The sequence below is a fragment of the Hemicordylus capensis genome, chromosome 3, assembly GCF_027244095.1.
Source record: "Hemicordylus capensis ecotype Gifberg chromosome 3, rHemCap1.1.pri, whole genome shotgun sequence".
Taxonomy (NCBI): Eukaryota; Metazoa; Chordata; class Lepidosauria; order Squamata; family Cordylidae; genus Hemicordylus; species Hemicordylus capensis.
In genome coordinates, this window is record NC_069659.1 from 70265587 (window position 1) to 70282537 (window position 16951).

General features: G+C 41.2%; 2 long non-coding RNA genes across 2 annotated transcripts in view; one reads left to right on the plus strand and one right to left on the minus strand.

Moving 5' to 3' along the window:
- LOC128351385 (uncharacterized) overlaps window positions 1–5799 on the plus strand; it is a 41473-nt gene extending 35674 nt beyond the window's left edge. The window contains exon 3 of the long non-coding RNA XR_008319747.1: window positions 5486–5799. This is a non-coding gene — a long non-coding RNA (uncharacterized LOC128351385). The remainder of the gene's footprint in view (window positions 1–5485) is intronic.
- Window positions 5800–6943: 1144 nt separating this feature from the next.
- LOC128351386 (uncharacterized) lies at window positions 6944–16491 on the minus strand. The gene is made up of 3 exons (XR_008319748.1): window positions 16322–16491; window positions 14498–14607; window positions 6944–7023 (listed from the first exon to the last, which is right to left on the minus strand). It is a non-coding gene; the product is annotated as an uncharacterized LOC128351386 (long non-coding RNA).
- Between the last annotated feature and the right edge of the window lie 460 nt (window positions 16492–16951).

The window sequence follows — 16951 nt, forward strand, 5'->3', positions numbered from 1 at the left end:
TCTTATTTGGATTCAACTTTAGTTTGTTATCCAGCCCATTACTGCTTACAGGGAGGCATTTAGGGAAGATATGCCATTTCCTGATGAGTTCGGCGTAGAAAAATAGATCTGGGTGTCATCAGCATATTGATAACACCCAGCACCAAACCTCCTGATGATCTCTCCCAGCGGTTTCATGTAGATGTTAAAAAGTATTGGACACAGTATGGCGCCTTGTGGAACTCCACTTCTTGCTTATCAAAAAACAGTCTCCAAGCAACACCATCTGGAATCTGCCAGAGATGTAGGAGCGGAACCACTGTAAAACAGTGCCACCCAATCCCACCTCCCTCAGGCAGTCCAGAAGGATACCATGGTTGATGGTATCAAAAGCCACAGAGAGATCCAAAAGGATCAGCAGAGTCATACTCCCTCTGTTGAGAGAATATTAGAGATTTTATCCTCAAAAAAGTCATTTAAAATGCCACAGCGAGTGACCAATGATTCCAAGTTTACATTCAATGGGGAGGGGTACATACTAGCCCCTTCACTATCCTAGAAAACTCAGCTGGATGTGAATTTGTGGAAGAAATGTGGGCAGAAAATAACTGCTTCTTTGCCGCCCACACTGCCTGAGAATAAGTCTTCAAATGTGCTCTTTGTTGTGCCCAATCAGATTCACACCATCTTCCTCCACTTGCGCTTTAATCATCTACTTCACCTATTCAGCTCCCATAACTCATCTGAATACCATGGGGCTGTCTTTAAAGCTAGTCAGAGAGGATGCTTAGGAGCGATTGTCTACTGCTCTAGTGAGTTCATTATTCCATCTTTGTACCAGAGCATCAACAGAATCATTAGCAGAACCAAACCTAAACCCTTCCAAGACTTCTTGGAATCCGATTGGATCCAATAACTTCCTCAGGTGGACCAATCTAATAGGTCCTTCACCTCTGCAGAGGTGGGTCATGGGTGTAAGTTCTACCTTAACCAGATGGTGATCCGTCCATGACAATGGGGAGATGACAGGAGTCCCCACCCATGGAACACCACTCTGATTCGAGCAAAAGACCAAATCAAGTGTGTGACCAGCATCATGTGTTGGACCAGAGACCAGTTGGGATAGGCCCATAGTCGTCATGGTCACTATGAACTCTTGAGCAGCTGCAGATTTTGTGTGTGTGTGTGTGTGTGTGTGTGTGTGTGTAGACTTCTACAGAGAGGCTGTTCACATGAGCAGCCCCCCTACCCAGGCTTGTGCAGACCTATCGGGCTAGGGTTGCTTGTATGAAGCGCCAGGATCATGGCCAGTTCTGACATTGCCTCACCTGGTAGCCAAGGGTTTTTACCTGGGCTTTTACTTGGGTAAAAGGATGCAAGCGCACCCTTCTACCCAAGCCCTGGTTGTGTGTCTGCTTGGGCTGCAGGCGTGTGTTGTGTGTTTAGAGCTATCTGGAGGCCAGGCTACATTTTCCTAGCGTCCATAATATCACACTGCCAGGAGCAGCATGGTTCGTGTGGGTGCAGAAGATTGTCCCATGAAGAAAAGAAAATTATCTGTGAGGGAGGTAGGAGCACTCCCATTCTTCCCTGCCCAGCGAAAAAGGTTGTGTGAATTTCCTTAATGTATATTAAGGGCCCTCATTCTATATGTGCTATGCCATTGAAACAAGAGAAGTGGTTTCAGTCAACAAAATCTCTTTTTCAGAAAATCAATTTTCATAACTTTTCCCCATATACTACCAGCACAGAAAAACTTCAGCCATACAAAACTGGAAAGTAGAAACCTTATGTAGAAATGATTGTCTGTTCTCATAACAGATTTCTGTCAAGGATAGCATCTGGCCTTTTATTTAGTACCAAGATAACCCCAAGAATACAAGCTGATGAGGATAATGAATGTTATTTCGAAGATATCTTGAACCCTGATCTATCTTTTTATACACATGTGTCTTTTAAAGTACCATAAACCTGTGTATGGATCAAAGTATTGGATTAAACCAGAAGCACAGCAAAAAGAGATGTTAGTTTTGTGTGAGCCCCGTGAAAACAGAACTCTAAAATGATTATTTACTGCCTGGGTCCAAATCTTCTGCCTACACTATGTTTAGCAATGCCAGCATGTCACTTCTATAATGCATCTACATCAGTTGTTAAAGATAGAAGAAAAGAATTTATCAGAATAAAAGACAGCTATCAGGAACTTCTGACAGATTTCTTTTCTGGCTCAGCAAGCTTTCCTCAGTTGGATTCCACACAACTATCTTGTTTTCCTAAACAGCTGTATAATTTTTTCAGCTTGTGCATTCGTTTACTGTTAACTCTAGTTCCAACATGTTGCCATTCTAAATCATATGCTGCTGGTAGCAGTTAACATCTCTTAACTGTTTTGCCTTTCTTATTAACTCATTAAATGAAATTCTTTCTGGCAGTTAATTACTTTAATAAGAAATAATCTAGTATTAATAATTTTAGGGTTCCCAAAACCCCCTCTGGTTTTTTCCCAACATTTTAATACTTGAACTGGCTCTAATCTAGCACCCCCTTTAAAATGTGACAAATATAGGTCCTTTATAACTGTGGTGGTGAGTACTTAAATATCTTGTAATTAAGTATCTGTATGTTGAAGCTTAGGTTTGACTTCATAATCAAGTCAGTGTGATAATGGGGAGCTGTGAGCAATGCAGCCAGGCTGGGGTGACACGCCCATGTGCATGGAACTGGTTCAGAGGCCCTTTATGGGCCTCCAAACTGGTTCAAAGAACCGGCGGTTCTGCCAATGTGATGGCAGGTGGTGCCTAACTTTAAGGGCGGGGAAGGGTGCACTTACCCCTCCCACCGCTCCCCCCGCCACCCACCAGCATCTGTTTTGGTCAAAGCTGATCAAGGTGGCAGCATACCTCCCTGGAGTTCAGTTGCCCTCATTGTCCGGATATAACCAGAAGTATTTGACATGCGGTGTCCACTATGGAACTTTGGGGTCACAATGTTAAATGTGTTTTAAAGTAGTGTGCTTATGTTTAGCCAGTTTTTTATATATATATATATATAGAGAGAGAGAGAGAGAGAGAGAGAGAGAGAGAGAGAGAGATACACACATACATATATAGATATATACATATATACACACACACATCCCTAAAAGCTCCAAGCCAGGACAGGACCACAATACATGCAGAGGTTAGCCCTCTCCCCTCATGATTCCCCCCCCCCGCCGATACGGTTAGGCTTAGGGTTTGAGCAGCTATACTTGTAAAAGCGAATCCGTTGATGATTCGCCTTTACAAGTATAGCTGCTCAAACCCTAAGCCTAACCGTATTGGCAGCTTACTGCTGGCAGCGGGGACAGCTACTCTAAACATTGATGCTCCCCCCAGCAGCATGGCCCACACAATGTTAGCATGGTTCTGACCTCCACACATTCATGGAGGCCATTTACATGATCTCTGTGCATGTGTGGAGGCTGGGACCATGCTGCTGCCATGAGGGTTGCATGGCTGGGGGAAGCACCGAGATATAAAGGAGCCTCCGCCCCCAGCTGTCCTTGGAAGCCTTTTAAAAGCAGAATTCCCCTTTGCTTGTAAAAGGTAATCCTCATCGGATTCCCCTTTACAAGCATAGCCCCTCGAACTATCTAACTGTGTCAAACCAGTCCGTAATGGATCAGGCCCAGTTTGGTTCAAACTCAGACCAACCACTGGTTTTTTTAGGCCAGTTCAGTTTGAGTTCAAACCGGTTCTGCACACCCCTAACCTGCATAGCCTTAGCCACAGTGAAAAGTTGCAGGAGCTTTTGGAACGGAAGGGAGCAAAGCAAAAACTCGTTCCCCCCTATCTGTGCATGCTGCTGCAGGATGCCTTCAGCATAGCCATTCTTCAACTGCTCTGCAAGAGTGGATCCCGACTTCCACCCTCATAAGACTGCAGAAGATGTGGCCCCTATATATTTTTTAATTCTACACCCACTTCAGTTCCAGTTTTTGGAAGAAAAGTTGTATATAAATAAAATAAATGGATATTTATTTTATTTAACTGCCCTGAGCTATTTTTGGAAGGGCGGTATAGAAATTGAATGAATGAATGAATGAATGAATGAATAAACTGTATTCCTTCCCTCACAATGTACTTCAGCATTTTGGACAGGGCTAAAATTCCTGTTAATATGACCTGCAATGTATGTCTGAATACATATGCCAATGTATGTTTGTATGCCTCCTGTACCTCTTTTTTCTTTCAAAAGAACAGAAGAGTATTTTCCTGGATTTTCTAACAATACTTGTATATAAATACTACTAACCGACAGTATGCATACAGGAAATAAATAGGTTTTTTCTATATTTCTAGGTGCACTAACAATCTAACAAATATTTATGCTCAGTGTTTTGAATTCCAAATGTGCAAAAAGAAAAAAATACATTTAGGGTTGTTTTTTATTATTTAAATATTCACTTAAACTCATACACATTTCCCTTCAGCTCCATATGAGACTTCATCTCTGGCATACCATATCTGGAAATTGAGCTTCAAAACTAAAGACATTAAAATTTGGTCTTTTAAAAGAGAAATTAATGTATTCTTTGTATCAGTGTCTGCATAAAGCAAAGACTGAATGTTCCTGCTGTTCTTGAGTGTAAATGGGAATAGATTATTTAAACATCTGCTCATCCCTGTCTATCACTTGTCTGGGTTGAGACAATTCCTGTTTGTCAATGTTTAATATATTTTTTAAAAACTCAGGAATTAGGTATTCAGCTAATTAAAAAGCAAATACATGTCCAGTTGATTAGATCCCATGATGTCAAGACTCAACAGTTCTTTAAAGATATTTGCAAATTATTGATTTTTGTGAAGTAAATGCCATGTCTACACACACCAGAAAAAGCACATCCTTCAAAATATGCTGACGTAAAAATAATGCTTGGTTCCCCAGGCAAAGCAGTGTGTGTGTGGGCGGGGTGTGTGTGTGTTAAATTAAAAATATAGGTGTGATAGACTAAGAATGCTGGGATTTATCACCTGTTATCTCACCCCTCTCTGCACAATAGGTCTCTCACTTAACCTGACAAAAAGACCAAATTTATCACAGTCCAGTTTAAAACAGAAGCAAACATCCACATGTGTGGTGGGGGGGAGGAGAGGGAGAAGTGTTCCCAAACCGGAATGCTTCCTGCTGAGCTGATCAGACAAGTGGGGGGGGGACATGTTTTTTTTGCCAATGTCCCTTTCCCCAGAAATGTTCTGTACCACCCAAAAAGATGTCCCTGAGGTCTGTGTGAACTTCAGAGACATATTTTTGGGTGCTACAAGTCACTTCCAAGGAAAGGCGAGACTGGAAAAAATGTCCCCCTTGAGCGTTCGGCTCTGCAAAGCTAAGGAATATCTGCTTGGAAGACTTTTTCAACCCCCACAGCCACATAGTTAGTGAGGATGTCAACCATACTATAAAATGCTTTTTAGGCATGCTGTAATAAAAGGGTCATATTCAGTATATTTTATTTTTCTCATAGATGAAGTCAACAAGACTGAATGGTCAATGAACGTATTAAGCTGCCTTACCTTGAGTCAAACTATTGGACTGTCCAACTCAATACTGGCTACACTAGAAGCGGCTGTCCAAGATTTCAGATAGAAGTTTTTCTCCAGTTTTTACCTGGAGATGCCTCCCAGGGATTAAACCTATGTGATGTTTTGAATCTCTCTTAATCTCCTTAAAACTTTCAAAAAAGAAGAAAACCTGACATGAAAATAGCTGCCGAAATCTCAGACAGAGCTTTTCACTTTTGTATTTACTTGTGCTTGCGATATAAAGTCTGAAACTGTGCATTATGCCTCTGGAACTCATGAATTTCAGCATATGAATGTGTGCAGGCAGCACTTTGGATGTATCAGAAAATTAACTTTAATGCATGCATAAGCTGATCTGCACAGCACTCACCCATCTTCTCTTGGAGATTCTCTGCAAATGAACATAGTACACAACAAAGCCAAACTAGAGTTGCCACCAAAGTTCTATAGCCTCAGGCTTGCAAAAGATTTGGGGAGCTCAAAAATGCTTCCTCTAACATGAAAATCTGATCTTCAAGCCCCCAAATACTTTTGAGATAGGAGAAAAATAAACTCCAAGCACTGCTCTTCCGAGGACTATGCCCCTAACACTGACTCCCACAGTACCTACCCAGAAAAAGTACATCAAATTAGTACTGGGTGGTGATTGATCGGAAGGAGTGGCAGTTATTGTGCCTTGTTTAGAACAATGCTGCAGCTGGTTTGGCTTTCCCCTAAATTTAGCTTTCTTCCTCTAGGGCTCTTGGGAATGGTAGTCTTCTAAGGGCTGCTGCAATGTCTGCAGGCTTTGGAAGGACTTCCAAGCCTTCAAACCCCTCCTCCCTCCCCTAAGTATGGATTCTTTTTTCTTTTAAAGAATATGTATTAGGCTGTTGCACAAAATAATATGGATAGTCTAATTTTTATATCCTGAAATAGTTAATATGGAGTATTTCTGCAACTCCTCATTTTTTAGCTCAGAATTGAGCATTGACATAATTGGGGCAATTCATGGTGTGCAGAGTGCATATCAGAACCCTGTCATTCTTTGGGTGAGGGCAACAAACTTGCAAACACATTTACATTTACATCTATCAGTGAATGCTTTATAAATGCATTGCAAATGAGCTTTTCCCCTTCAGTTGTGTTGCAGAAAAAAGGGCATTGCTAGTTTCAGCTTCAATATGTTATCTAAAATAAATTAATGGAACTTTAGTAAACAAAGCATGACTACGTCTTCTGATAAATAAATCATATGTCCAAAGGTAAAATGGTCTGAAACACATTTTTGGGTTGGAAAATTGTCAAAATACATTGTACCATGCTTCAAACAGTTCACTGCTGCCTAGAGTTATAATGTACTAGACATTTGATACATACTTCCCCCCCCCCGCCCATGCCTGGCTTCATTCCCTCCCCCGCTTCAAATCAAAATAGTTGTCTATATAACCTCAAAGCTTCTTTGTTCTTTTCTGACTCCTTCAAGTTGTACTATATTCCCCTGAAAAAGAAAAATAATGTAAATGTAAAGTAGTGCCTTATCTCAGATTTCAAATTTCTGGATTTACCTGGTTCCCTCTTGATCCCCATGCACTTTTACAAATGCTTCAGAAATGACATGTAGAATAATCATAGGAAAGAGGAAAAGCTTAAGTGATATGAGCAGGAAAGAGGGAAGGACACCATATAATAGAGAGGGACCTTTAAAAAGTAAAAGTACTTTTTTCCCCCTAATGAGGCTAGGACATTGATTACTTGCAAGAAAATAAATCAAATCATTTAGAGGGCTCTTACGGATGGTACTTTGCCCAATTGGCCACTACACAGGATTAAGATGTATGTGCACTAGGGTTACCAGGTCCAGATGGTGAAAAAAGTTGATATCCATCTCCCAAAAAATAGAAACACGGGAAGCCTTTCACACACAAAAAATTTAAAATCTCCACTTAGCACAAAATTTGCATATGTTTATTAGAATGATATATGCATACTTTGATACAAATTGGATAATTTGGGAATGAATTACCACTGTGAAGCTGATGACCAGGTGAGCTGTATGTCTGCTCCGGTCTAGGTACAGAGTTCTCAAGTGCCCTGCTTCTTAACCATAAATTCATCTCCTGGCTAGGTTTACCACACACAGACCTCTGTCCTCTTCCCCCATGGATCTTCCAGCCTGCTCTCCCCAGCCAGGTCAGTAACTTCACCTCTTAGCTTCTGAGCCACCCTCTTTGCTCATGCAGTGGTGCATGCAAGCAACTCCCACTTGCTTGCTGTCCTCTGTGACTACAAACATTCATTTTGAGAACATTTCACAGTGGTTTCTAAAGGGGGGGGAAGATGCTCCCCTATCCCCAGAGGGCTCACAATCTAAAAAGAAATGCAAGGTAACCCCAGGGTCAGCCACTGAAGCAATGCTGTGCTGGGGATAGATAGGGCCAGTTGCTCTCGCCATGATAAATAGAAGAGATTCACCACTTTAAAAGATGCCTTTTCACTCAGTTAGCAGAGGTAGCTGCTAACTGAATAGTTAGTTAGCTAACCTCTCACTGCCGCCACCACCTCCACCACCACATGAAGGAAGCAAACTGCACCTGCTGGGCCCACCTATCCGTGCTCCTGCATCACCTGGCTCTGAAACCTGCCACTGAAGCAGAATCTCCACTCTGGCTTCCCCACTGGATGGATGGTCAGGAGGAAGGGAAAGGAGACAGAGGAGGAGAAGCTGCTCATGAGAGCAAAGTGTTCTGATTGAACAAAATATTCCAGCTGCTCCCCAGAACTTCGGACAGAACAACATATGCAAAAAAAAAAAAAAAAAATTATTTGGTCTCCCAAATAGTCTCCATTTCTCCTAATGCAACAACAACAACAACAACAACAACAACAAAATGTCAGTTGGTCCCCAAAATAGTCACATGTCCTCTATAAAGGACCCTAGTTGGCAACCCTAATGTGCACCATAAGAACATTCATCCCCCCACCTTGTGTACCATTCCTTAATTATGTGGGGGATGGTTTGTCTCAACTGCCCCTCTATGCACACTTTAAAGTAGTATGTTGCAGAGCAGGGCTGTACAACTTCATCTCTCCAGCTGTTTTTGGACTACAACTCCCAACATCCCCCAGCTACAGTGATTAATAATAATAATAATAATAATAATAATAATAATTCGATTTCTATACCGCCCTTCCAAAAATGGCTCAGGGCAGTTTACAAGGAGAAATAACAAATAAGATGGCTCCCTGTCCCCAAAGGGCTCACATTCTAAAAAGAAACATAAGACACACACCAGCAACAGTCACTGGAAGTACTGTGCTGGGGGTGAATAGGGCCAGTTACTCTCCCCCTGCTAAATAAAGAGAATCACCATGGTAAAATGTGCCTCTTTTTATAGTCAGGATGATTAATTTATTTTTAATTTATTTATTTATTAAATTTATACCCCACCCAAACTTACATCTCTGGACAGCTAACAACAATTAAAACACATATAAAAGTTAAAACAGCTCAATGTATAACACATATAAAAGTTAAAATAATACAATAATTTAAAAACCATAAAATTAACAAACAGTATTTTTTAATTTAAAACCTGAGAAGGCTTGGGTAAAATAAGGTTTTGAAATGTTGATGGGAGTTGTAGTCCAACATCTTCAGGAGGGTTGAAGCAGCTTTGGTGTAGAGGGGCAGTCTGGATGAATGGCATACCCACACGTGCAAGGAACGGCACACCAGGAGATTACAACCTGCTCATCACTTAGTCATATGGGAGCAGGAACATTTACAAATAATTGTTCAAACTGGATGACTATCAATTGTTACATGGTGCATTGTTACACAGTGAACAAACTTTGGTTTGCACTACCTTTCCCAGTAAAGTCACCTAACGGCGTAGCACAGAAATGACTTGACTAGCAAGCCAGAGGTAGCCGGTTCAAATGCCTGTGGGAATGTTTCCCAGACTATGGGAAAAACCAATGTTGGACAGCAGCGATATAAGAAAATGCTGAAAGGCATCATCTCATACTGTGCAGGAGATGGCAATGGTAAACCCCTCCTACCGAAGACAACCACAGGGCTCTGTACTTCTATACATTCAGAAGAACTTAATATTTAAGCAATTAAAAAGATTATAAATCCACATATACAGTTACAAAAGCATCAGCCAGAAAGTATTAAAAAAGGAAGCAGCAGACTAATCAGGAGACATGTATAAATGCATCAGTGGAATAGAAAAGAATGTCTAAACACTTCCAGGACCAGCACTGCTCCTTGATTGGAAAGCCTGGTCACAATCCAGGGCCACAACTAAGAAAGTTGTAATGTTGACATGAATTAAAAAGTGAGTTCCACTCATTACAGTGTTTCTAATTTTACCCTTGTATTCCCCATCTAAGATTACGCTAGCTTTAAACTAGAACTAGTATGTTCAGAATGTTTATTTATGCGAGTAGAACCCAATTCAGACATTATGCTGTACAAGTGTACAGATATCTATATACTTGTACATGTGTTGCTGTGAATGACTGTATCTGTGTTCATTTTAAAAGTGAACCTGGATACAGGCATTAAAATGCATGGTACAAATAGGAAGTGTACATCTGTACCTGTGTTCAGTATAACATGTGAATTATTGTACCTGTGTACAGATCTCTGCCTGGGTACAGTGTACACTCATTGTACAAGTGCTGAATATAAAGTGTGAATGGGCCTTAGATGTATGGCTTGGCTTTCATCTCCGGAAAGGATCCCCAGAGATATTGATGGCTACAGACTGTGACTGAATTCCTAATCAGCCAGTATGCAGGCATGAAAAATGGGTGTTATTTGAGGTGGAAGCATTTCTGGAATGGAACCAAAATCTACTACAAAGTGGATCCTGGTCCCATCTGGATTTAACCAGACATACAGCATGGAGAGGGTATGTGCCAGAAATCTGAATCAGAAGCTTAAAGCATGTGGGATGTTAAAAAAAAACACACTCCCCCCCACCCCCAGATTTTTTTCTCTCTGCAAAAACATGGACTAGAACCAAATTGTTCAGCACATCCCTATCCAGATGGGAATGCTTTTGTTTCTGTTTTGTTGCTTGATATGCTAACACGACAATTTCATTATCCCAGAGTCCAGCTACTTCATGATCCCATCTGAAGGTGCCACCACCTTTCGGGCCACATCTTTGTTATGCCTGATGATGTCCACTGACTGGTGTATGAGTGCATTGTGGAAACCCAATATGCATTTAAGAAAACTGGCTGATACCCTAACACAGCATTTGTGCAACCAACAAAGTTGTACTCATGCAAGAAGACTGTGTAGCTCAGTGAAATCATGGAGATGCTTGAAATTGAACTCTTCCACTCTTGCACAAAAGTTTCCCACATAACATATGAGGTGTGCCACAGGTTGTACATCTTGTTGTGCAAACACAAATGTGATTATGCTTCAAACTTAGCACAACTAGCTAGCGCAACATGCTTGTGATAGTGCAACGTTCTTGCAGAAGTGGAACATTAGTCAGGATGTCAGGCCCTATCACAAATCTTGACCAAAGGACTTTTCTTTTTTAATATAGCGAAAAGGAAAGGGTTTGTCTCAGGAGACTAATTGAAATGTGGCAGCAGTACTGATTCAGAATGTACTCTTAAGAGCCTGAGCCTATCTACATTTACTCAGAAATACATCGCTTGATTTCTGTGAGGAAAAGGTGAGCATGCTTAGCATTGCAATACCAAGTTAAATATGGTTAGAATCACAGCACCATGTATATAACAATAGCAAGCATCTGTTCTTGGATTTTATGGAAACTGAAAAATTAATACAAAACCTCAAAAACTTATCCATTGTAAAGGGATTTGGATGCTACTGTTAACAAGATTCTTCCATTTTATTTTTTGTGGCTCTACCAACAAGTAAACACATTTGCCATCCCAGTTACATGCAGCTTGAAAACTCCTCCTATGTCATATCTGGAGGCTATTCATATGCATGTGCGAAAGTGGTCTAAGGGAGCCCAGTCCAGTTTTGCACGTGCATGTAAACTGCCAGAATCAGGCCCGACCCCTGCAGCACCACGGGGGCAACCCTACCTATGGAGCCACCCTTGAAAATGAGGTTAAGGGTGTCCTTTAACCCCATTTTTCTACTCGTGTATCAGCTGCCACTGCAAAAAGCCATGGCTGGCAGACAGAGGGAGGGAAGGGGGATCCCCAATAATGCACTCCAGGAGGTGGGGTGATGCATCCTGGCACCCCTACCCTTAGAGCTGATGGGTGCAGCCAGTGCTTATCTGGGCAGGTGTTTTGCCCAGGGATGGTAGAACAATCGTCTGCAGGGAGGTAAACATTTTGGACCCCCTCAAACAGGGTAGTCCTTTATCACTGGTTGTGAGAAAAGGCTCCTTGTGTTTATCCATTAAAATCTCCACTATATTCTCATTTTTTTAAATCTCAGGCTGTTTTTCTTATTGATTTCTGAAATTTGTAAAATATAAGTGTGGATAAATAATATCATGAAACTACTTACAGCATTACAGGAATATAGAATCATTCTTTTTCACTGGTAAACACTTTTTTTCCCTGCACATTTCCTCAGTGTAACCAATGTAGCTAGTTACACCTGTGTTGTTTTGGCCCGATGTCTCTAAATTTAATGGATTTCAGTATTGTATCTACTTCTGCTAAAGAGTGGCATTGACAAAATGGCAGCTATTCAGTCTATATTTATTGAGCAACATTTGAAAGAGGCTTAGTGAATTGCCCTAATAATGTGTGCTTGATATTCTTAATGTTTGTAATGTATTTGCTATTAGAGTGTGTTGCTGGAACCTGGCATTTGTGTCGATGTTTTTTGTCACTGTGCTGTTACTGAATACTGATTCTATAGCAGTGTACCTCTCTCATTTTCATATCTGTAAGCAGCAGAGTGAGAGAGTATACAAAAAAGAAGTGGAAGTGTTGAACAGATTTAAACGCAACTATTGTAGCCACTCAATTCTTATCGTATTGATGGTAAAGCCAAGCATTGCTTAGGTTCCTAAAAGAAAAATAGGAATATACAATCATAAAATTCTTTAACAAGCACTGACTTGACTCATCATCGCTCAGACTTCAATACAAGTTCAATCGTATGCTTAAAATAAAATATTTTAACAAGTATATGAATCAAATACTTCTTCTTTTACATACAGTAAGTAGCTCAAGGCACAGAGTTAAAGAAATGTGCCTCATTGAAACATAAAAATAAGGATATATATTATCAAAACTTTTATTTATTTAAACAATGTATAACCTGCCTTTTGTGGTGTAATAGTTAGATTGCTGGAATAAGACTCCGGAGACCCAAATTCAAATCCCCATTCAGCCATGAATCTCACTGGGTGACCCTGGGCCAGTCACTTATCTCTCAGCCTAACCTACCTCACAGGGTTGTTGTGGGGATAAACATAACCATAGACACCAACAAACAAACTTGTTTCAATGCATTCCAAAGCCAGATTGAACCTTTATGTTCCCAAACAGCCTTACTGTCTTTGCTGGGTTCCATGTCTTCTCTGGCAGCCCCCCTTACCCTGCCACATCTGGTGTCAGACACAAAGAGTGTTTAGCCACACACCCCGTATCTGACATCAGACACGGGGGGTGTGTGTGTTTGGGCCATGAGGGATGGCCCTGAGGGGCATTGGCCCGGGTTCTTTGAACCCTGTCGTCCAATGATGTCTCCGCCCCTGCTGGGTTCAGTTCTTCATCAAACTAGACTTCTGTAACTTTTAAGCCCGATTCAGACATTATGCTGTATGGGTGTATAGATATCTTACACTTGCACGTTTGTTTGTTTGTATGAAAACTGTACTTCTGTTCATTTTAAAAGTGAACCTGAATACAGGCCTTTCAAATGCATGGTACAGATAAAGTGTGCCCTCGAGTCAGTGTCGACTCCTAGTGACCACAGAGCCCTGTGGTTTTCTTTTGATAGAATACAGGAGGGGCTTACCATTGTCATCTCCTGCACAGTATTAGATAATGCCTTTCAGCATCTTCCTATATTGCTGCTGCCCAACATAGGTGTTTCCCATAGTCTTGGAAACATACCAGCAGGGATTCGAACCGGCAACCTCTGGCTTGCTAGTCAAGTCATTTCCCCGCTGTGCCATTAGGTGGCTTATGGTACAGATAGGGAAGTGTATTTCTGTACCTGCATTCAGCATAAGATGTTAATGAGTGTACCTTATTATTTGTACAGATCTGTACCTGTGTACACTGTACAAGTGCTGAACATAATGTGATAATAGGCCTTTAATCACATTATATTTAAGAACATAAGAACAGCCCTGCTGGATCAGGCCCAAGGCCCATCTAGTCCATCCTGTTTCTCACAGTGGCCCACCAGATGCTGCTGGAAGCCACAGGCAGGAGTTGAGGGCATGCCCTCTCTCCTGCCATTACTCCCCTGCAACTGAAGTGCATTCTCACAACAGGCTGAAAGTTTTTAATTGGCCTAGGATCACTCAGTAAGCTTCAGAAGATTGGACCCACATCTTCACAGTGCAAGTCTGACACTCTATCCATGATGCACGGTGGGCTTCAAACTTGTCCAAACTGTGCACAGGCTGCATAGCACAGGATGGTCCTCAGTTCTCGGACAACCTAGTTTTCATTTACTGCAAAGTGATGCCAACAGCAGAAATAACAAGAGTGCAAAGTCACATTTTAATGGGTCATAAACTGTTAAACCAGAAAACCATATTGACATATTTAAACTCCGACATCATTTATACTCAGCACATCCACTTTTGTGTGCTATGAGTTGGCTGCCAACTTGAGTCAAAACCTCTGGTAAGCCCATTTGTACGTCAGCTTCATTTATATGCCACCTCTTTCTTTTCTGCCTACGGTCCTCTGCCAAGAAAAAGTAGAGGGTCACTAGAGAGCTGAGACGAATAATGGAAGAACTTGTAGCAGGTGATACATACCACTTGTGCTTATCTTAGAACAGCCCGAACAAGCTACATCTGAATTATCCTGATACTGAGCAGTTCCAAGTCCAAGTTGGAGGAGTCGGGCTCTGGCTCTTGCTCCAAGCCTATTATGCAGGATTATTATTATAATTAGTGTCAATGGATGTGGACAACACTATCTCTGTAAAACAACTGTAGGGGAATCCACAATAGATCTGGCAACAGCTGGCTTTTTGAGAAGTACAAAAACACTTTGCATATGACTTCTGTGTGTCTATGTGCCAAGAAGGAAAACTGCCAGTTTCTTTACTTCGGGGAAGAGGAAGAGAGATGGAGCTAGGAAATTCTCTTTTTCTTCCCTCTTTCATAGCAGGGCTGCAGTGGAATAGCCGCTGCTATACATCAGTCAGGAAATGGAGGCCAAATGGACTGTAAGGAGCAAAACATTTTTGTGATTACAAAAATATTTTTAAGGAAGACGTACTTATAAGAACAACTATGTGCCCACAGCAGGCGTTTCAGAGGGTTATACTGGGAACATTGTCAAGGAAACAACACTGCATAACTAAAGCAGGAATTTTGGATAAGTTTTTTATATCCTTCAAACTCTTTTCAGGTCCTCACTGTTCAGAACCTGTGAAGGGCAATCGGACCAAGCTTTTCTAATAGATGAATGTTGACACAGCCCATGTCACTACTGAGAAGGGAGACATTCTACAAGAAATAAGACACCAGAAAGAAGAAAGAACAAGGCCTGCAGACCAAGGACCTTAGAGTTAGCAGACTGAGCCAGCATGGTATAATGGTTAGGGTGCTGGAATAGGACTGGGGAGATCCCAATTCACATCCCCATTCAGCCATGAATCTCACTGGGTGACCCTGGGCCAGTCACTTATCTCTCAGCTTAACCTACCTCACAAGGTTGTTGTGGGGATAAACAGAACCATGCACACCACTATGAGCTCCTTGGAGGAAGAATGGGATATAAATGTAAACAAAAAACTTGTTTCAATGCATTCCAAAGCCAGATTGAACCTTTATGTTCCCAAACAGCCTTACTGTCTGTGCTAGATTTCACGTTTTCTCTGGGCTGTTGCACGTTGACACAGCAAAATGGGCAGGTGCATATGTTTTCCAAATGCCCTACATGTAGGGTCTTGGCAGCTAGGTCCCAATTTGGTCAGCCAATGAAGTCTCTCAGTATCAGTCATTTACCTAGGGCTCTTTTCAGGGATTAGATTACATGTGGTCATTCAATGTATTTTTACCCCTGAAAAGTGTATAATCATTTTCCTTAGGAATACTGTATGTGGAACATGGCTGATATTTTACTACATTTTATTAAAATTACTTTTGTTTCCTGAACAACAAACTATCCTGAAAAACTTCCACAGATTTCTCAAAACTTCTCTTTAGGCAAAATTCAGTGGCAAGTCTAGATTCATATCCTATAATATTTACTTGTTATACAGAAAGTTTGTTCTCCGTCTCCAGAACATCTAGTGGTGGTAAGAGCCAGATGACACTCACTTCCTACCTGCAATCATGTTTTCTGTGGGTACAAGGTTCGGATACGTGTGTGTGCATGCACACATGTGTGTGTGTGCGCGTGCGTGTGCACGTGCACACACAGACACAGTGAAACTTTGCTTGGTGTTCTTATAAACTACCTAGATGAAAGCCTTGCTTAACACAGTGAGACTTACTTCTGAGTCAACATTCTAGGATAGTGCTGTTAATTAAATTCATTCCTAATTACATTTACATCATTTATTCCTTCCTGTACAAGAGCCCCCAAATTCACTTTGAAATTTTGCTTTTTTAAAAAATTAGCTCTACCTTCTATTCAGCCCATAATTATTCTTCATCAATTTGCAAGGTGTATAGAGATGCTTTTGGCACAGGTGTGGGTAACTGGAACCATTTTCACATGCACTCTTTGTTAGAGCTACTGATCAAGTGTGTATCTGTAACTCCCTCCTGTTTCCCCCAGAATCCACACTCCAGAGACCAATACTGAAATACATTTAAAGGCAAATTTAATCATTAACAAGATTTAAACAAGATTTAAAGTAATCAACTTAAACAAATACACATTACATATATCACACACATGTGTAATTAAAGCAATTAAAACCCATCCCTTGCTCAGAAGAGTAGAAGCAAACAAAATACCACAGGAGTCTCATAGACTTTTTTTTTTTTTGGCCATGTACACAGGATCAGTGAAGCAGTCGCTCCTCATATCAAGCTCCTCTGCAGTTATAAGGCCCCAGGCTCTCTGGCTCTCTGACTGAGGATGCTGGAGAGCAGAAAGCTGCTGTTCGATTCTCCTTTTCATACTAAGGTTTCTGCGCACAAGTGGTGGATGCCATGTCAGCTCTTCCATGAAGGTGTTTGTGACTAAAGCTGTAGCACAGCTGTTTGGTTCTCAACTGTGTGCATACCATAAATATGGCTCGCTTGAGG